Source organism: Trematomus bernacchii, unplaced genomic scaffold, assembly GCF_902827165.1.
Source record: "Trematomus bernacchii unplaced genomic scaffold, fTreBer1.1, whole genome shotgun sequence".
NCBI classification, from domain to species: Eukaryota; Metazoa; Chordata; class Actinopteri; order Perciformes; family Nototheniidae; genus Trematomus; species Trematomus bernacchii.
The window spans coordinates 1443723-1465466 of record NW_022987784.1 but is presented as its reverse complement, the minus strand read 5'-3'; the positions used below and the strand labels follow the sequence as shown (position 1 = coordinate 1465466).

The following is a 21744-nucleotide window of genomic DNA, read 5'->3' as shown; positions in this document are numbered from 1 at the left end:
TTTCCTGACAATATAGGAGTCAGCATACAAACACATCATTGTTAGTTGTACCGAGTAAAGTAGTAAAAATGGAGCTCATAGGGGGCTGTTCCTCTTTGCCCGTCACAGGAAGTTATTTAGCTGCAAAGGAAGTGCTTTATCATATCTTCTTTTCCCACTTGCATCTGCTCATTAATATGCCAACAGGGCTGCAGAATCGATTCTAAAAACACCAGCCCTGGAGCCTTTAACTACTAACACAGCTTGCATGTTGTATCTACATTCATATTTCATTCATTCTGCTCTGAGATCTATGTTAGAATAATTGACTTGTCTGCCATGGAAAAGATGTCTTCCAAAATAATAAAATAAACACAATTCTTTATCTGGCGAGTGTTTTCAACTACCCACACACACACACACACACATCTAATTTCACAGATGTTTCCTATCACCCTCTGCTGCCAAGCGTTGTCCAGTGATGGCTGAGAGGAATGGGGCTTGGGGTGTGAAATTCTGCTTTCCCTGCTCTGCTGAATTCTCCAGGAACTTGGCAGATCATTGTGGAGATTTGTATGTCTGTGGATTTGATATAAAACTGTTTGAGAGGCTCGTCTGGAGTCTGTCTCTCATTGTGCCTCCCCTTAAAGTGGGCCTGGCTGTTTAGCTTATGTTCCCGTAAAGCCTGATGGCCACGATTCTTAGCCCCCAAGGGTGCAGATGTGACGATTATCTTGGCAAACAGGTCTCATGCCATCATCTGAAAAATACCAATTACAACGCTTTGTTGCTCCAAAAGAGGATGCCTCTCAGTAAAGAAAAGCCCATAATCCACACATTTGGAAACCACACAAAAAAACACCTGTATCGCCTATACAGATTACTACAATCGTACATCTTGTTGATTACCAAAACCTCTTTTGGTTACTCAGTGCAAATTCAATGAATAACACACCTGCTAAAATGGCAGCTCAAGCTTTAGCAAGCTGCAAAGCATACACAGCTATCACACTCCAAAAATGACAAACCATCTCAAAAACAACGATTAGGTATGTATAGAGTCGATCTAACATTACGATCCAAAGCGCTTGGTATTTAAATGACGGTTGCGCAGGGCAGGCTTTGTTTGCAGGGGCTGGAGTGGAGCAGTATATGTTGCCCGGAGGCCGGATCTGTTCCAACTGTGCCCTGGCAAGAAAAACGTTCAGCCCAGTCAGCCTCGACAGCTTGGATATTCACAGGGGGCGATGGAAAAACTGGAGGGCTGCAGTACCATGTTGGAGTTAAGGGAGCTCTGCGGAGGAGGGGTGATGAGTCAGGAACAAGGTGTTTTATATTATTTTGGTACCACAAGGTCATGGCATTTGCCGTGTGCGTTGAGTAAATCCAAACGTAGGCTGAGGAAGAGGGCATTGTGTGGCCTGCGGCGGTTTAAGTTTATCATCTGGCAAGAGGCTAGCAGCATTTTTAACCACCTTTACAAATTCTGAAGGTCCTATTCTTAATGCCAACACTGCAATACTTTGCTTTGGTGATTGTACATTCTCAAAGCCTGGAATTGAATTATTTATTCATCACCGCAGAGAAAACTGAATACTCTCAATGGTTCAAGAAAATTACAAACAAAGCATGACCATGATGTTTTAACATGTGCAATTTCTTCCACACTGATTGTCATAGCAATGAGCTTAGATAACTTGAAACATTGTTTCATTTGACAAACCAATTTAAGAGTTTTCATAGATCACAGGCATTAAAGTTAGGATTATCACTTTGATTTAGTGTGAGAAATTAATTATTCACTCTCATCACTGGGGATGAATAGTTGAATGATGACTAATTTAAAAAAATCATACAAGGGACTTTTGATGTTGGACAGCTTTCTAATCACCTTATTAACCTGAAAAAACTTCAAAAATGTCAGTTGGGATTTAGCCATCTGTAATATTTTGAATAAAAGGGGAGCTTTTTTGAAAAACAATATTTTGTGTCTGCCTACTCTTTGAAATGGTATTTGTCAGAGGTATGACTATCCCATAAAGAGCCTTGATAACCTATTTTATATATCCTTCAAAGAAACACATTTAAAAACAGTAAACTAAACGAGCATCTCAAGCAAGAATAAGGTTGTGTAGCCGTCTCATTGCCTGCATTGATTAACGTTCAAAGTATTTTAAAGCAACACAACAAATAAAAAAGGTCATTGTCGTGCAAACAGCTGGAAAAAGGACAACAAAAACCAGAGATTTGTTTGCTCTTTTGCATCCAAATCCATTCATTCCCCAATACCTCTTTGCTCCGGAGTTATGCCATGGCAAAGCCTCATGGGAAGAATGATTGACACTTCCTAATCCTCATGGATACCAAAAAAACATGTCATTACCATGACATTTACACAATCTTCTGGGATGTGAGATGAAATGTGGGAACAACAAAGGGATAACATCGGTGTACAAAACTCTAAAAATAAGGCGTGTGAATTTTTAATGCCCTGTGTTTTGGGTCACAGGCGTAGCTTAAGTACTAAGAGGGAAAAAAAAAAACATCCCTCCACCCTATTTCTATTAATTCAGCACAGCTAGAACAACCACTTGGGGTAGCCTACATTTCAAATAAGCCATATTTTGTATATCTTTAAGACCAGCAGGCAGTCTGGCGGGCATGCAGTCCTGGAGGAAATGTGATGGAAAGTGGAGCACAAGAGTTTTGACCTAAGCAAGTGGCTGATTATGGAGAAGATGAGCGAGAAAATAAAGTTGTTTGTCGAGATAAGCCCTTCACAGATGGACGAGTGTGGCACACTAAGAAACCAGCAAGTCCTGAGGCTTTGTGGCAGCTCTGGGTTTTAAAGTTCACCACAGAAACAGTTAAGGAGGAAGGCACGTTTCCAGACAATTTCAAATATGGGGGGAAGGGCCATATGCAATTTTAGGGGTACCAATAATATTAAGCAAAATGACACATTACAGTATCACATACTTGTACTACATATTTTCATAGGTTTGGTTCTCCAAAAGATTGCAAAATATATAAACGATGGCAACAACTAACAACACTCATGCTCATATGCTTGCATGCAAGTACCATACATTTTATCACCGCTATGAATTATTTTATTTTACTGCCATCAATTTCACCACTCTCTGGGGATAAGTGTGCCCCCCACGGCCCGAAACTGCCCTTGGATAGAAGTGATGAACAGTGGGTTAACCCAAATATAGTATATCATGCACCATTACATGTCAATATTCCTCACCGTGTCCTTTTACTACTTGACTCATAGCAAAGCATGGTGGTATTTTCCACTCTTGACTGAAGTATTAACAGAACAAGCTTTAACAGCTGTTTTATAAAAGATTTTAGCAGCAGTTTATTGCTGGGGATGTTAACTTAATAAGCATCAGAGCAAATGTAATTACATGCCGACCTTAATAAGCAAGTTAGAAACCAACTGGTGGGCAAATAAAGTTTTGACAGCATAATACGTATCCTAAGTTGTAGGCCGAGACTTGACTTTTAATTGGACTATTGTTTCCAGACACACAAACAAACTGTGTTGACCATTTTAAAGAAAGCAATGTTCTATAAGCTCAATAACTGAAAGTGTTATTATTGGTGTGCTGTGACACTGAGGCTGACCCTTGCCTGTGTGTCTCCCAGGTGAGACGGCCAGCTATCTGCCAGGCGGCAAAGCTATTGCCTCACTCCCTTTCTTTCCTCTGCTCTGTAGTATCCTATCTGCTAGGTCCTTTCCCTCGAGCTCACTATCGCCTTGCTACCTCTACTCCTGTACTGACAGCAAAACAATGGGAGCCAGGACTGCCTTAACGAGTAGAAAGTGGATGCTCGACTAATTAGAGTTCCCCCACCCCCCCTGTACGACATCGCCTCCAACTCCTGTTAAGTCAGAACAGTGTGATACAGCTTGGCCAGGGCTGGGACTGTTGGACTCGTCTTGAGAGAAATAGGCGCTAGAAGTTGTTGTCTTTTTCTGGCAGCCGGCCAATGGGGGACCGTAGTAATTGCTCGAATCCCACTGTGGCAAGTGAGGGTGGTACAAGCCAAGAGAAGTGCGAAAATGCTGGGACCAAGTGTGGGAATGAGAATCTAGCAATAAAAAAAAAAAAATTGGAAAAAAAAATTGACAGATAGAAGAAAAATGAGGCACAGAAGAAAACATGGAATGACACGCGGGACGAGGGATTGAGAAAATAAAGTCTGAGGAATAATTCAAGTAGAAAGAAAAGTGGACAAAGTGAGGGGAGTGTAAGTGAAAATAGAATGACCTCGGGTGATACTCACTAGGGAGAGGCAGACAGGGGTGCAGCGAGCGTCTTGGCTGTTGGAGTGGAACGGAGCAGGGTGCAGTGGTGGCTGCACAGAGGGCCCTCACTGGACACTTCAATCACAGGCAGCCGGAGCCCCGGGCAAACTTGGCCAATTAGCCGCACACTGCTGCTGACCCCCAGCTTCATTAAGGGCCCGGGCTCTGGATAAGGGCAGAGAGGAGAGGATTAGGGAGGGAGACAGAGAGAGAGAGAGAGTTAAGCATCAGCACAGGCCAGGTTTAAGGGCACACACACACTTGTATTTGCACGGACACACGCACTAGAGGTGAAGCTCAAGGTTACAGATCAACACAATCAACTGTGGGAGCACCCTATTCCAGACATGTACACGCTCACCGTATTACACTCCCGCCTCCCTGAAGATTTACACCTGCACCAAAAGGTGATGGTGAGGCGGTTAAAGGGCATAGCTTCCCCCCCCCCTCTCACACCACTGCACTGACAGCAACAGGTGTGGTGGCCAGCAGACATGCAATTACCAGGCTGAGAATCTGCTCTTTGTGGCAGAGACAACGGCAGATCAGAGGGAAGATCAGAGCTAGGGGGAGAGAGACGACGAGCGATGTGGGAGGAGAGCTGAGACGAGGAGGAAGAGGAGGAAGATACAGACTACTGAAGGTCCCTGGAGGGGAGACAGAGAGGGAGAGAGATTTCCAGGTCGCTCTTTTCATCGCAGATCCTTCGCCGGCAGAGCGAAAAAACAGATACAAAAATCAACACATACGGCAGAACTGACACACCTGTTGTTCTTCAGTAGAAAAATGAATTTACACGCTTTGGTGGTCTGGAGAGACCTCACATACATGTGTGCACAACAATGAGACAAAGAAGAGAGTCAACTGACAGCATCCTATTTCATTTCAGATTGGGTGGGGCTGTGCGGGTGCTAAGGGACAGGTTGCGCTCAATGAGCCCTGACAGAAATACTGTTTGGTGTATGCATGTGTTTGTCTGCATTACAAGTGTGTATATTCACATGGGAGCTCTGCTTGCATCAGCCTTGTGATGGAAACCCCAGCGGTGCTCCAGGGTGGGGGTGGTAGCAGCTTCATGTTCTCCTTCCCTCATTTTCTCTCCACTCCCTCTACGATTAAAGGCCTTCGATCAGGCTAAAGTAATATTTGTGTGCTCTGTGTTGCAATAAGTGCTGTCAGAAACCTTAGATGCTCGAGTGGAGAGGAGATACTGGCCCTTTATTTAAAACAAGCCAAGGATAAACGATCAATGGCTTCAATTCAGGCCATCAATTGGAGGGAGAAGTTCACAAACATACTAGGAGATTATGAGAGGGAGATGTATGTGTGGACGGGGAAAACGGAGAGCGAAGGGGCATCTAGCTCATCTGTGTGCTAGTGGCTTATTGATTGTGGAGACACACAGCTCCCAGCCATTCATCACAGGCCACTCAGGCCCTTAGATAACTCCTATGATAGTGCCCTGCTACTGAGCAGCTGCAACTGGCCATATCCATTATCCTTCAAAGTAAGCCCCCTAGCCTGGGAACGGGCATGGTGAGGCTGCTGGGTGACAGCCTGGAAGGAGGGCGGGATGGAAATGGAAAAGATCAGGCCTGTGGTAAGGAGCCTGAGGCAGAGGCTAGTGTATACAAAAGGCTGGAGCTCGGGTTGAAGGGCCAGGGTTGAATGAAAAATGATGCTCAGACGGACAGAACAGAGATGAGAAACTGTCTGTTTGCACCAGTTGGAGGGGAAAAAATGTGACGGCACTATTGTTCCAATTTCTCGGGCAAACAGTATTAGCAAAGCTGTTTTCTAGCAGATAGCACACAAACAATTCGAGCGACAGGCAGCTCTGAAAACTGCTGAGTGGCTCTGTATGTGTGCAAAGAGAATTCCCAGATTGGGCAGGTGGGGATCAGCCATAATGAGCCATGCAGGGAGAGAAGAGCGGGGGGGGGGGGGGTCGAAGTGAGGGCAAAAAAAGAAGGGATAAGGCCAAAGAGCGAGAGAGAACGACAGAGTGAGAGTGATGGAGACGGGCTCAGAGCCAGAGACAAGGCCCCAAAAGAGCAATTACAGGAGCTCCAGAGAAGGTGTGGGCCCAGCCCCCGGGCATAGTTTCACAAAGCCCGGCTAGACATGTACACACACACACACACACGACATGATCTTAGAAAACTTCTGATTAGCAAAAATCTGAGATGAAAATAAAAAAGAGAAGTTGGGTGGAAAACAAAAAAAGAAGGAAGCACAACGGGGTAGTGTGTTAAAACTGCGGGCATCTCAATCCGAAAATATCCCTGTGCTTTACTCCCTAACATGTTTTCAAAGCAACATTCTGTTCTGGTTGAAACCTGTTCCCTTAACAGCATGGCCAGAGACAAAAGCTAAAACTCCGGGGCTGAGGTCAGTGCGAACAAAACTTTGAAGTCGATTGTCTTCCATGTGGCGAGGCCTAAACAACACTGAAAAGTCTGGACAGCCTCCCACCATGGTGCCCGTCACTAATACAAGTCCGAAATGGTTTCTGAAGGCTACCGTTTCTGTTTCTGTCCCCCCCCCCCCCCCCCCCCCCCCCCAAACATCCTACCTCACCCACCGCCACCTCCACCACTTAAAGGAGAACGACAGGCTGGAAAGAACATGCAAGAATGATGGGAGAAAAATAAAGAGAGAGATGTGCAAAACAGATAAGGGGGAGGGGTAAATTAAATTAAGAGAAAAGTTCTCGCGCACCGGTATGCACCATTGATTTCCTATTCTCTTGGAAACATTTAATGAGCTTAAATAGGAGCCTCGTTTGACACTGCCACAGTGACTCAGAGGAGCCTCCCAGTGAGAGGAAATCGTTCAGCGGCTGTGACGGCTACCAGAGGGGGGTGGAAGATATACAGGGGGTGGAGGAAGAGGAGGGGGAGGACAGAAAAGTGAAGGTTTTAATGCCAAAGCATGAGACGTGTGCAACACAGATGTTGGATTACGCTCGGGAAATGGTCCATAGGTAGCATTACTTGCCTAGCTCGCGATGAGGAAGAAGGAAAATGAAGGATGAAGTAGATTACGGAAAGAGAGGTAGACGTTGGAGGCTAAAGGTGGGCCAAGCAGGCTGCCTAGGTGCTTACTACTCAGAACAGGCACTCATTATAACCGAGCAATGTCCAAACTGATTGACAGCTACTGCTCTGCTGCAGTGTTTCACCTCATTACTTCCTCGATGACCTCCCTATGAGACATTCAACAGATGCCTATAGCAGCCATCTTGTTTTTCTACCCCTCCTTGCTCTTTTTCCTCCTTCTATCGGCATGCAAACTATTGTCACTTCAGAGAGCAAAGTCCTGAGGCGCTTCGCTGCTCTCCACCGCTGATGAAGGCCCACTGGGAACCATCGGCAGCCGCTTTATGAAGCCGTCTGCTGGAGTGAATGAACTCAGCGTCCTGCCACCTTTTGCAGGCAATCATGATAATAAGAGTGGAGTTGTGCATGACTGTACACTGGCACCACAGGGGGGCATCTCAACATCGACTGCTCGCTGCTGTGGTGTGTTTGTGGGAAAGTGTGTGTATATGCAAGTGTGTTTCGGGCTAGAAGATAAACTGATTTTATTGAACTGAATACATTTGACAGTTCTCTAGTACTCCAAACTAATTATAGTGGGAATCGCTACAATGAAACAGAACTTAAATCAACCAAGAACCTTACAGTTCAGTCCAAAACCACACATTGAATAATCCCATCGGCACAATGACACAACCGCCAATTCATAAATACAAAAATCATTAGTAAAGTCTAAAAAAGTATCCTGAAATAGATAGACATTAAATAGAAGTGTTGGAATACAGACACTGAACATTTTAAGAAGAATAACTCTTATTAATTATTAATTCAATAGAATATAATTGAAACCATTTTCCATTATTGATTTAGTATCTCATGTCAGGGAATATTTGCTGAATTTCTGCAGCGTTTCTTATCCTTATCCTTCTTATCCAGTACATTTCTGAATTTTCCAAAATACTGTTTAATCTTCAAAAAATGATCAATGGATAGATTATTTAATAAAGTCAAATGATAGATCCAGTGAGATAATACCCAGGTCTGTATAAATGCAAAACAGACACACTGTGCTTTACATATGTTAACAAGGACTGTGTTCGCCGGGTACATAACTGCCTATAAAACATGTTGGCCGGCTTTTAATGGCTTTGAGTGTGCTAATGTGCATGTAAACATGCAAATACATATGTGCATGTGTAATGCTGTTGGTGAGTGGTTAAGCATAAATATTTCAAGTCCCTGTGCAATGCTTTTAACTCAGTCGGACGTGTTTTCTGGTTTGCTTCAGCTTTGAAATTCCACCAGTGTCTGTTTCTTATATTAGCGGGTCAGGATGAGTTCTTCAGTTCCTGACCCTCGTATTTTCCCCCAACTCTGGCTCAGCTGCAAGAAGAGCGGCTGGCTTGTACTACCTCTGAGTATCTGTCCAGACAGACGCATAGTAAGCAGAGCTGGCAGCAGTGCTGGGGCCATGTTTAGCTTGGCTTTCATGTGTGACTCGCAGCTAAATAGATTGTTCTATAGGACTTTTTTATTTTCATGAAAATAAATCCTTGGTTAAAACAACCATGAAAAAATTACAGAACACACAAGATTGCCCTTTTCCTTCGGTTCCAGCAGATACACATAGGCTTACACTCCCACACACACAACCAAGTATACGGAAAGTGACTAACAGCAGCATAAGGACGACAACTTGGGAGAGGCGTAGTGGTGAAGTGCCCGGCACAGCTTTCTCCGGTGTCCCCAGCTGTCATTTCCACCATCCTTGCTCAACATAGTGCTGCCACTAAAACTATTTTTCCCTAGAAACTGTCTTTGCTCTCCGTAGGAATCTATAGGCCATCATCTATACGACACTATGGACATTCCTCTAAATCATTTACACTGGCCATAGCCCTTGGAGAAATGGTTATTATTGAAACAGAAAGCTATATTTCATAATTGCACTATACCACGCTGCTATCCCCTCAGTGAAATTGGCTCTCCGGAATAAATTCTCTCACACTCAACTCCATCTCCCTTTATCTCCCTCTCTTGTCTTTTAGAGAGGGCGAGTTTGACAGGCTGACTGTCTCTCCTGATGCAATAACCACCCGCCATTTGTATCTGAGGAGGGTGCATTAACTAGACAGTGTAATCAGGCCGCACAGGAAAGGCAGCAAGCCTCACCAACCGGCTGCTTTTACCACTCTTTGCTATAACAGCATGCCATTAGGGCCACAATTAGCACAGAGCACTCAAAAATAACCCCTCAAAGACCTTTAGCCAGCAGAGCGGATGTGAGAAACAAGGCGACTTTTGCCAGAGTCCACTGCTGCACTGAACACTCAGGAGAAGTCATTTTATGTAATAACACTTGGCGGTGAAGGCAATAGGATTTTAAAGTAAAATCATTTAGAAAAAAAACGTTCAGTGCCATAGCACAACCTGATACCATTGACATGTTACGGTGGAAGATTTTCGAGTAAGGACTCTAACAGAAAAAGGCTTATCGCCAGACACTTCAGACAGAACATAATTCATCTTAAAAAGCGGCAGGCAAAAACGGAAAAAACATCTGATAGTGCTGCCTTATCCTAAGTGTATGCACTTTCCAAAACAGGGAGGTGAATTTTGTTGAAGTACTCATGTGGTGAAGGTGCACTTCAGGTGAATGTGTTCTTTCAGCGCAGGATGCAGTGTGCATAAGCTGAGTTTAGCACGAACAAATACATTCCCTCCCTCAGGACTTTGGAACAATAAAAAGAAATACATGTCCCTGTGGTCATTCGTGCCACGCCGACAGTGGGCAGACGGATAAGAGTTAGGATTGGTGCAGGCTGACACACTGTGATTATCTACAGCGGGTGGAATTGAGCGTCCATCAATCCAGACATTGGCCCGGCCGACTCAATTGTTGTCTGAAAAGATTTTTTTATGATTCAATGACCTCGAAGAAAATGTGTCAAGTGTTTCAAATGTGTTGCCGTACTAGAGCACTCGTGCATTGTGATTCAGATAAAAAAAATGCTCAAGAAGAGACAGAAAAGTGTGGCCATCTCAGCGGTACAATCACCGGCACATATGTTCTCACACTAAGTACACACACACACACACACACTTCTACACTCAGACTGCCACCTGACTTTCAAGCGCTTCCTCTCAAGTCCCAGTCTGCTACCCTGGCTCTCTTATCACCTTCCCCCTCACCTCATGCTGCTTGTTCTGGACCTGAAACCAAGTCCATATTCCGGAGTGAGCCACGGGGGAGACTGAGGAAGGAAAGAAGTGAGGAAAGAGAGAGGGAGAGCAAGAGAGAGTGTCAAGAAGCACATTCTTTCTGCTGAGCGCCATCTGGAAGTGGAAAGGTAGATAAACAATGACCTGAGCTGCATCCCATCTCCCTGCTAAAGCCTGAACAGACACACACACACACACACACACACACACACACTACCAACAATGCACGAGCGCCATCGCCACCGATCCCGTGCTGCGTGCCAAGCATTGTCAGGGATTGGCTCTTATCAATCATTGGCCAGATACTGAGCAGAAGCGTGTGGCAAACAAAAGGGAAGGGGAGAGAACAAAAATGGAGGGGAGCTGCAAGCGACAATGAGAAACACAAATGAGACGATGGCTCGGAGCCACCCGTCCATGCGGCCCAGATCGACTCTATTTAATCTGGTCAAGTCTGCCCCAAAATCAAAGCAATCTCCTCTAGTGTGCTGACAGAGGAAGGAATCAGACAGCCAATCCCACCCAAAAAGGAAGTTGTGGAATTGAATGAGGGAATATGAGTCTATGCTGCATTGTGCGAGGCATGCAGACTATTACGACTGGGGAAACTCTGCTTTATTTTTAAAAACTCCATTTGCATTCACTCAGCTTGCGCAGGGGCTAGGGGCAACGTTAGCTGCAGCTCCTGCTGCTTTTGAATTCTACACTATCTTTTTGAGGCCCTTCTGGCAGGCAATATATCATAGTAGTTGTAGAAATCTTTATTATCCCTTATGGGGAAATTGTCCTTGTAGTAAGTCAGCAATAATAACAAAAACAATATCCATACGATACATAAGCAAAGAAATTAAAGACTAATGAAGAGCAACAGCTGGAGCAACAGCCGGAGGGATGCTCCCTGTGGATACTACGCCTCCTGGGTCAACCCTGCCCTGAAAGAGTTTAGCTAGACCCGGGTAAGACTAGCGTGACACATACAAAGGCCACATGATGGAAGAGGACTAAAATAAAGAGACATTGACTGCTATCCCTCCGGCGGCATGAGGAGCTGCACCTGTATGCACCTTGGCTCCGCTCAGTTTAGTTTCCGCCTCTTCACACTCCCCGCCCACTCAAACACACACACACCGCACTCTTCAGCTCTGTTGGCACTGGCGGACACAACAGGAGGGGAGGGATCAGGTGGCTTGGGCAAGCAGACGGAAAGGGAATATGTGGGGAGGGGGTTGACAAATGAGTCTCGTCAGGTAACATTCGCAGATGTGAAGAGAAGGAATGGGAAGAGGGAGAAGATGGGGAGGGTGTCTTGTCAACTCATATTGGTTCACCAGCGAAAAACCTCCTGCCCTGATGCAGTCAGGAGACAGGAGGAAGGAGGCACTTTGAAGGAAGAGGAAGCCTTTAGGAGTGGGTCTGCCTGCACCCGAGGACTGCTTACTGATTCTGATTGAGGAGACAACGAATCAGGGCCTCGGTCTCTCTGCCTCTACCACGTAGGCTCTGATCAAAAAGAGCAGGGGAGGACAAGTCAAAGTAAGAGCCCTGAAAGCATTCCACGGCCTGGAAATTTGGGTCACTCGCATGACATGACAAATTAATACAATGACGGACGGAAAAAGAGAAGTGAGAGGAGAGGAAAGGGAAAGGAAATGAAAGGAGATGACTGAAAGGGAACCAGCATATGCGCAACAGAGAGGATTTGTGTTCCAACATGCCCCAGCAGGCAGAGGAAATAGGAACATATTTGAAACGAGTTACCCAAAATAAAAGGAGGATAATAACTTTAAAGTTCTTTTGGCCAAATGAAGGCTCGATCCTTGAGCTGTATTCGGAATCAGACCTTGATAAATTCCCACTGTCGAGGGTGTTATTAAACACAAGAGAGAATGCAGCGTCTCTGTGCCAGGCAAAACTAATTAAACCCAGGCAGATGTGTCTGGACAGTGGTGTAGCACACACACACAAACACACACACACACACGCACAGACACAAAATGTTTCACGGTTGCTCAGTTGTATGCACGTTTAGACACACATGCGCACACACAACCTCTAAATGGGCTGTTAACCATGTCCACAGTGCAATCAGTGCCAGCTGATGAGCCGTCGCCGTGCTAACTAGACCAGGTGAGGACTGAACAACAGCATCTCAGTTTCAATTTCTAACTTTGGTGTGCCTGACATCGTAAACTTTTTGACAGCCAGTGGCCCAGAGAGAGAAAAACGTCTTTCCCCATGGTGGCTTGTTATCCTCGTAAACACCAGGCAACGCTTTTCTGCAGGTGATGATGAGAATTAGAGCTAACAGCAACCAATTAATCTTTCATGGCGCACGTGTTCTTGCTTTTGTTAGCTCTGCTCCGCAAAATTGTATGAGACTGCAGCTGTACAAAAGAAGGCTGGTGACACTTTCATCCTCTCCCTCTCCTTCTTCCTCCTCCTCCTCATCTCCACTTTTCATTCTCATACTTTGTGAGCAAACAGCTGGGCTTTTTTTTTGCAAAAGCTATCATTACGGCAGCCTAAAGGCATGAGAGCTACACTCAAAATAGCTGATGGAAGCCCAGCTAGCCGAGTCAGAGGTAGAGATGAGATTGCTTTGGGGATGTGAGTACAGGGGAAGGGGGGGGTTATGGCTATTAGATGATAAACACACAGAACCACACATCCGTGCACGCATACACATACAGAAGCGCATGACATGAAGCAATACAAGTGCCCGTATTTTATCTTCATTTAGGCTGTCGTTCTCATCTTCTTGTAATTACTCCAATCCTAGGTCACATGCACACATCAGCAGCTCTCTCACAGTCTCCCAAAGACACCCGGTAGTGACTAATCACCCATCTGGAGCAGACATTCCCAGGTCTGGATGACAAAGCACCCATGCCCACAAATATAGGCTAATGCCCTTCCCAACAAAAGGCTTAGGCTGCATTACAGCAAACGGACAGGTCTAAAGGGAGGATAGGGGGGTGGCTTATGACCTGGCTCAGACAACCATGGACAGGGGAGGAAGCAAGTGACATCACAGATAAGGTTGATGTACTAAGGCTAGCTGCTAGTGGCTACATAGAGCTGACAAGTCTGTACGTGCAGTTGATTTCAATAGCAGCTCCCCGAGTCAAGGGCAGGGAGAGGGCAAAGCCCAAACAATATGATAAGCCAATTCCATGTAACCAAGCTTGTTTGTGAAGTGAAAAATCCGGTGTGGCTTACCCACAGGGCTTTGCTGAAACCCTCTTGTCGCTAAATATTAGCGTGTTACCAGTGGCAGGTGCTAGCTATGCCCTCTCAGAGCAGTCCGTTGGGTAGGGCTTATTCTCCAAATGCCTCAACCACTTTTCAAAACTATTTCCCTTGCAGAGGCTTGTTGCTGGCTGGCATGATCCAGGTAAGTCTCCTAGTTGAGAGGGGGCCCGATGCAACCAAAGCCAGGTTCAGAATGTGGGATAAGGTTGGATCAGAGCCAGGAGCCATTAGCGAGCAGTGTGTCTGACACAACGGGCAGAACACAACATTTTCCAAAAGCGTAGAAGGACTTGAGCGGGGCTGTAGTGAAGAGTGCTAGGCAGCTGTTTCATTCAGGCCCTCTGATAACAACCCCCTGTCCAGATTGGCTACCGCAAACAGGGCAGGAGACCGTAAGGCAGCATGCATACAAATCACTTCTTTGAAAGTCTACACTGAGATAAGCAAAAAAATTGTGCACTGGCATTCTCTCGTTCATTTATTGGCTGATCAACCCTCTTGTGGTTCAATGTGTGCTGCTGTAAAATGTAATGTAAATGCGTGCATTGAGATTAATGCCAATCTTGACAAAAGAGTATATGAGAATAAAGTTAATAAGCAGACAACACTTAAGCTATCGGTAAGGGCCAGCAGTAAACAGACAGAGATCTCGCTAATGGTCCTGGCCATATCAATTATGGTACAGCGCCTAACCAAACTTACACACTGGCTCCAAAATCAGGGAAGAAGGGGCAGTTTCTTTAGTCAGGAGATAACACCAGGAATACTCTCTATGGGGGATCATGTTTTCAACCCTCACTGTGAATAAGCAAACAACAAGAGCATCAATTATGAGTGTGGGGAATGAAAACTAAGGGTTTTATTCATTCTCTTTTACACGTAGTCATAGGATATAACTACCGAACAGAGCATGTGAACAATCTGACAAACACATGGAGGCACAGGCACTTAGCCCCAACAATGCAAGCCTTTTATTCTGTTTTGGGTTTTGCAAAGACTGATTTATAATACTGGTGTGAAAACATCTGGCTTTGAGTGATGCCTGATCTTAACAATCAGTCACAGATTTCAACTGGACTGTCCATACTGACCATTTGCAATCACCAAAAACATCAAACCTTTACATCTGTGACTGTGGCACAGTCTCATGAAAAAACCCATCACATCCACTACCGCCACGCTACGCTTACTGCGCACAAAACCCATTGCTATAATTGGCTCCACTGCACCCTTTTCCCACCCTGGGCAGGCCAACCGGCAAATGCAAAAACAAAACTCTGCAGTAACTGGAAGAAATCCAAACTCTGGTCATGTCTCAGTGACAATCAAGCATGACAAATGATTTCCAAACATCGCAAAGAAGTGAAAACATGAGGTCTGTTTCAATCAGTCGGGAGAGAAATAAGGGATGAACTAGAAAAAAAGAGAAGAGGTGAAACAAAAACATTGTTCATCATTGCTCGCTTCGGGAGGCTAAGGTTGATGGCACACCTCCAGATGACAACACACACTCCATCACCCTCACATAAACAGACAGAAAAGGTGCAGTTGTGAAGCAGATCTGTTGTTTCACAGCGGCCGCAGTGAGGACCACAACCATGTCATTACCCCAGCCAGCGGAGAAGAGGAACCCCAGAGCCCGATAGGCTCGCGGGAGAGTCGAGAGTGTTTGTGTCAGGTTGTTTGACAATGAAGAATAAACAGAAAGCAGGAGGGGAAGAGTTAGCCTGTGAATGTGTATCAAAGTGCGACTGAATGAAGTGTGTGTGTGTATGGGAGGTGTCTGCTATCAAACCACAGCTGGAGTTTGAGCAAGCGCAGTGGAGATGTTTGTCATACCAGAACAAGGAGCATGTCTGGACCAGGACTTGACGGACAGGATCGTAACATTTCCGCGCCGTGTTATGCATGCCCACTGCACCTCGCGGGAACGCGCACAGCGTAAAGCCAAAACTCACAGACATTTCAATGATTTGTACGGCAAAGTTAGGTTTGGAAACGGTATCATTTCCTTTTTGGAGGGCATGCATAACACGGCATAACACCGGAGCGGACTGCTTTCAGATTTTTCCGTCATTGTTTTTTAAAAAACGTCATAGACGGAAAATATTCGGTTAACGCGACCTCTGGTATGGACTGTGATGAATGCTAGAGGGGCCCTAAGGCTCTCTGAAGGAAAACACACTGCTCTCCCTCTTCAACAGAATACACTCAAAGTAACAAACCCATGATTTGAGGGAATGGGTGGCTTAAGGCCACTCATTAATATAAAAAGTAAATCACCAACGGGAGTGAAGGGCAGGAGGGGGAGTTATTTATGGGAAAAAGTGTAATTTATAAACTAAGTAACTAATTATCACCAGCAAGAGACAATAGAAACACCCAATCAGTCATAATTGTTTCTCGGTGTGACATGACTGCAGATAGAGGAAAACTATAATTGATATTCTGAACTGACTTTTGTTAATTAAAGCACTGATTATCTGCTAAACAGACTTCGACAACCAGAGGCGCAGCACTGCCCTTTGGAAAAGGCCCTTGCATAGCGTTAAACTAAATTCCTCTGAGGCCTATGTTTTTGGCAGCACTGTTGTCGGGGGATCAGGGCGTTCAATGATATGTAAACAAACACAAAAATGGGCGAGTGGTTTGCACACGAGACAATCCCTAAACCAAGCATTTGTGTTTGTTTTATCTAAAAAAAAAGGCCAAGCTTTATTAATGGATTGAGCCTGGGAGGGACAGAGGCCGTGAGCGGAAAGAGGCTGCAGGAGCAGTTTGTGTACCATTGTGATTTTATCCCTCTCTGCTCTTGGGGAAAGATGATGCCAAAACATTACACCAACAAATATATATAGAAGAAAAACCCTTAAACTCTGTATGGCAACAAAAATAAGCCTACAAAAATGATCTAAATCCTCATGTAGGAAAGGTTTACAGAAAGGAACTGCCCTGTAATTACCGAAGCATATCTGTGGACTGAAGGGTTTGTGGATTAGAAAGGCTGGACACTGAACAAAAGGGGACCTTGGCTTACAGAGAGCCTGGACTGGGCATATAGGGGACGCGGTTGAGGACAGCACACTTAATGGAAGTGACAGTCAGCAGATACTCGCCAGACCCCTCCACCCGCAATCGCTCCCGCCGCCTTCTTCTCTGGCGGCCCGAAAAAGAAAAGGGAAAAAAAAAAAAAACAGACCGTTTCCCCCACATCTACAGATTACATACAATGCACCCTAACATACCAGGAGAGAGAGTGAGAGAGAGAGGGGGGAGGGGAGGTGATGGGTGGAGTAAGGGGGGGGGGGGGGGGGGGAGAAAAGACAGGGAGTGCTGCCAGGGCCTACTTTTAGATAGCGTGGTTATCAGCGAGCAAAGGAGAGCGGGAGAAACAAAGAGGAAGTTTACTGGAGTTGTTTTATCTGGAAGGGCATTAAACTGAGAGGCACACAGGGGACGAGACAGAGTCAAGAGAAAGACCATCCACAGGAAAGGGAGAAACTGTCCAAAGTCAGGCAACCTTCAGAAGCGTCCTGTCTCTCTAACTCACACACACACACACACTTTGCCCTTGGCTGAAAGTCATCCTTGGTTCATGGTTGCTGGCTTTGATAGGAGCCCAGGCCCTGGAACGAGTTACTAACGACCCAGAAAGCCGCTTGTCGGGCGATTGGTGCAGCTTGATATTCAGCGAGAGAGGCTGTCACTGGGATGGAAACTGAATGCGGCCTTTGATAAAATACTCAAAGAGGGATAAAAACAGAATAGGAAGTGGGCAGCCCATTAGGCCTTGATAGAAAGAAGGGGAAATACACGGGGCCAGACGACGGGGATCTGAGGTAAATCCGCGCCTCTGTGTGTTGTCCTTGACCCCGTCGGATGGGGTTGAAGCCTGCAGTGAAAAAGAGAGTTGGGCACACTGCCCCCCAGGTGTGGGCTGGAGAGGGATCAGAGGGATGTTGGTGAGGGGACCCCCTCCCACTGGCAGCACCAAGGCAGGCTGCAGGAGCCCACTAATAAGAGAACTTAGCCGCTGACCTCTCCACAGGCTCTATACCTTTTAATGAGATCCATGCCTTTGATTTCTCTAGCCGCCTGGAGGGAGAGACAGATCACGCATAAGCTCACACACACACACACACATCAACTTCGCCAACTGTAGATGGACACTTTCACATCCACACTCTGCTGTACACACAGACACACGAGATGTACACAGTTAAAATAATGAGCGTTCTCTAATCCACGTTTGCTAAGGGCTCTCGTGCGTGTACATGCATGCACAGGGGAAGTGGATACACGACGATGGACTAGAACAAGCGCTGCCTGAGCTAACTAAAGCAAACTGATCACACACACACACACACACACACACACACACACACACACAGATCCACACAGACATAAGCCTAGCCCCAGCTCAAGGACACAACACCCACCTTGTTAAGAGAAGGCCAAGGGAAGTGCAGGTGAGATTAAATCCAGACATGCTTGCTCACAGATAGAATTGAATTATTGATCAGCCAACAGATTGTGTTATGAGGAATTCATGGATTGACGCCGAGGCCCCTTAGGCTGAAAGAAATGCTGTGTGTGGACTCACTGTACATTTGTGTATCTGGGTGCATGTGCCTATGTGCTGGGAAAGCAGGTTGTACCGGTGGAAGTTCAAATGATTGTTCTGTTGGTGGAGTGGGCAGTGTGAGCTTGTGCAGACAAGACACAGCAAACAGAGAATCGATCAAGCTGACTGGGGGTGATGCATACAGAAGGAAGGCCTCACCCTCGCTGCGCTGAGAGAGCATTAACTGCTCACATACTGAGTGGCTTTTCACTGGCACTCAGGCAACAGCGCAATCCTCAGCTCTTAATACTACCAATGGGCAGAGAGGAAATGGGATTTTTATTCGTCTGAGCTCCCACGGGTGGTCTGCTGCCGCTAATAATGCACTAAAATCCAGGGTCTCGCCAAGCTTGGGTTCTGTTACTAATGGTGCATTTCCACTACACGGCCTCGCTCGGCCTCGCTCGGTATGGCTAGGCCTCGTTAGGACTGGCTCACTTTATGGCGCATTTCCATTACAGTTTAGGAACTGGGGTAGTATCTATAGTAACGCAGTGTAGGCGGAGCCGTGACGTCATCTTCAATGAGAACCCCAGAAAAACAACACAGCCGTTAGCCGTTAGCACTCAGAGCTCACAGCTCCTCATATATGTTCAGAAACTAGACAAAAGTTAAACAAGTACAAACCACAGACTGTCTGTGTCATGGTGAATACAGTCGCTGCTTTATTTATGTCTGTATAGGCCGTTGTTGTGAGTGTGGACGGTCGGAGCATATACTGCGTTAGCTTAGCCAATCTCCATTTAGAAAACACGCATTTTAAAAGGTTTTTCGCCTGCCGTCTGTCTGCAGACTTGACAAAGCATTAATTCATGGTTTTTACTAACCGGTATCAGTATGTTGTTACTTCGGCATCATTTTGAAATGTGTATTACAATTAAATCACGGTCAAATATGTCCATCTTGTTGTAGTTGTAGCCCCCTTGCCAGCGATTCTCTCTCTAGTTTAGCATACTCAGCCCGACTCAGCCTCGTTGTCTCTGGCCCTAGACCCACGATTTTATGAGGCCAGAAAAACTGTGAATTAGGACCCGCCGGCCGGTACTAGGCAAAGTGGAAACGCAACCAAAGACGGGCCGCTGACGTCACAGCCCTCTTAAACCGTGCTCCGCGCTGTAGTGGAAACGCGCCATAACATCAACATCAGCCAACATGAGGTGCGTGATGCCATTAGACAAAAGGTAGGACTATATTCTGTCATGAGGCTGTGGCACCAGAAAGCCCACTTTAACGCAGAAACGTTTCAACACTTCCTTAATGGTCAACCACAGCATGAGGAACTCGCCAGCGTGACTGAATGTTTTGCACAGCATATTTTTTTCCAAGGCTTAACCTAGTTCTTGAAAAAGAAAATCAAAAAAATCAAGCCTGAAGCCAGGTCAGGCTGCTCTATGCTTGAGCTTTAGGGACACATCTCCATGATTAGTGTCTCTAAAGCTAACAACATAAAAACAGTCACATCAGTATTGTCACACGCAGAGCCACAACTTCCATATTTCATGGATACTGTGACCAGAACGTATAGGTGTGGCCTGGCCAAACAAATATCATGCAGATTTAGATTAAATACTAAATCACTTATTTAATCTGGTCTAATCAGATTTCCCTTACAGAAAAGAAATGACACTTTATCACTTGGATTTACACCATATTTAATCTCCCATGTATTCAGTAATTAGGACTTGTTTTGTTTATATCCTTTGAGCAGAACAGATGTGTAGTTTTAGCACGCTGCTCAAGGGGGATAATGTTTTGTTTTCAAGTCGGATGGTGGAGAGACACATAAAGAACCCGATGGGACCAAGATGTGAGTAAATTGTTTCCATCACCCAAAGAGCAGACCGAATCCATATGACTAATTAAACAACAGACACAAAGGAATGTGTGATGACATCCTGACGGCAGACAAAAACAGGGACTGGAAGTGAAACAGAACAGATAAAAATAAAAAACACTGGCTAAGGGAGGCGGAGAGAGGCATGTCAGTGGAAGTGACTGAACATTTCAACAGGGAGGACTACAGAGAGACCTTAATGGAGGTCTGGAGTGGTGGATAAATGGCTACTCTGGTCTGGTCATGCCACCACTCGACGGCGGTCCCCCTAGTCAACAAGCAGCGCCACATTGACATGGCCTCTTAGACCCCACTTTGCTTCAATCTGTTGTTGGAAAGCTCCTCCATATCAATGGAAAGAGGATGAAAGTAGAAGGGGAAATGTTCTCCTGGTGAGACTTGTGTGATTTGGGGATCCAATTCGGCAGCCTGTTTTCTGTAAACATTGTAACTGCAGCTTGTTTTCAGAGACGGACTATAGCGAGCAGCATTAAGCTGTTCACAGTGTGGGGAGGAGAGAGACAAGGTCTTGGTAATAAGGTTCTCTAACCTCAGCAGCAGATCTACTCGGGCTAATGACTGTAATTAAAGAGCCACGCTCCACGGAGGGATCAATGACGTGGGATCAGCCCAGACAGGACGTAGAATAGACGCAGCAACAGAAGAAGGGAGCGACCACAGGGCTGAGTTTCAAAACTTACAGGCTGTACAAATGGGAAGTCAAGTGGTAGGCTAGCATGTGTTATGCAGGCCTGTAAATATTTAGGCATTCTTACAGGGGCATGGTGGCTGCAACTCTGATGTCATTTCTTCTAGGCCTGTCATTTGCTTTAGTTAGAGGCTGGAAACCAAGTGCGGCAGAGTAACTGTAAACACAGATCTGTGAAAACGGGAACACTGGGAAACAAGAGTGTCACAGGACAAAAATGTACCGTGCAAGAAGCACAAGTGCATGACCATCACATGTCTGACTCACTGTATACAGATTAGTGAAGAGAAGGGAGAAGGTAGAAAAATGCAGATACCATGTCTACGTGATTTGCAGACACCAGCATAAAATATATCCGACAACTTCATTTGGCGCATATAAAGTTGAGAGGGGGAAACCAAAACTGGGCAGCTTTGAATGAGTCAGTGAGGAATATGCATGTCATCACGGCTGCGTGAATAGGAGAGTAAGGCTGGGGGGCAAGCGCAGACACCCAAGACATAGAGTTATGATGACACCTCCACAGATCTGCATTTCAGAAGACAGCCCTGAAGCCCCAGGCAGGTTTGAAGCACCAGGATTAATATCCACCTAGACTAAAGACACACTGAGTAAGGAAAGACAAAAAAAATGTAGTTGTACAAAAAAAAGAAGTTATGGAGGGCAGGACAATGGTTACAGAGAGACTCTGTTCTGCTGATAAAGGCTTCAAAGATAGAGACGTGAGTATAAACAGGAAGTTATAAAACACAAGAGCAT

General features: G+C 45.6%; 1 protein-coding gene across 2 annotated transcripts in view; it reads right to left on the bottom strand.

Annotated features, from left to right (window-relative positions):
* plxnb2b (plexin b2b) overlaps positions 1 to 21744 on the bottom strand; it is a 115798-nt gene that overhangs the window by 87651 nt on the left and 6403 nt on the right. For both annotated transcript variants that reach the window (XM_034149423.1, XM_034149424.1), the window contains exon 3: positions 4282 to 4468. The gene's annotated coding sequence lies outside the window, so the exon portion shown is untranslated. The remainder of the gene's footprint in view (positions 1 to 4281; positions 4469 to 21744) is intronic.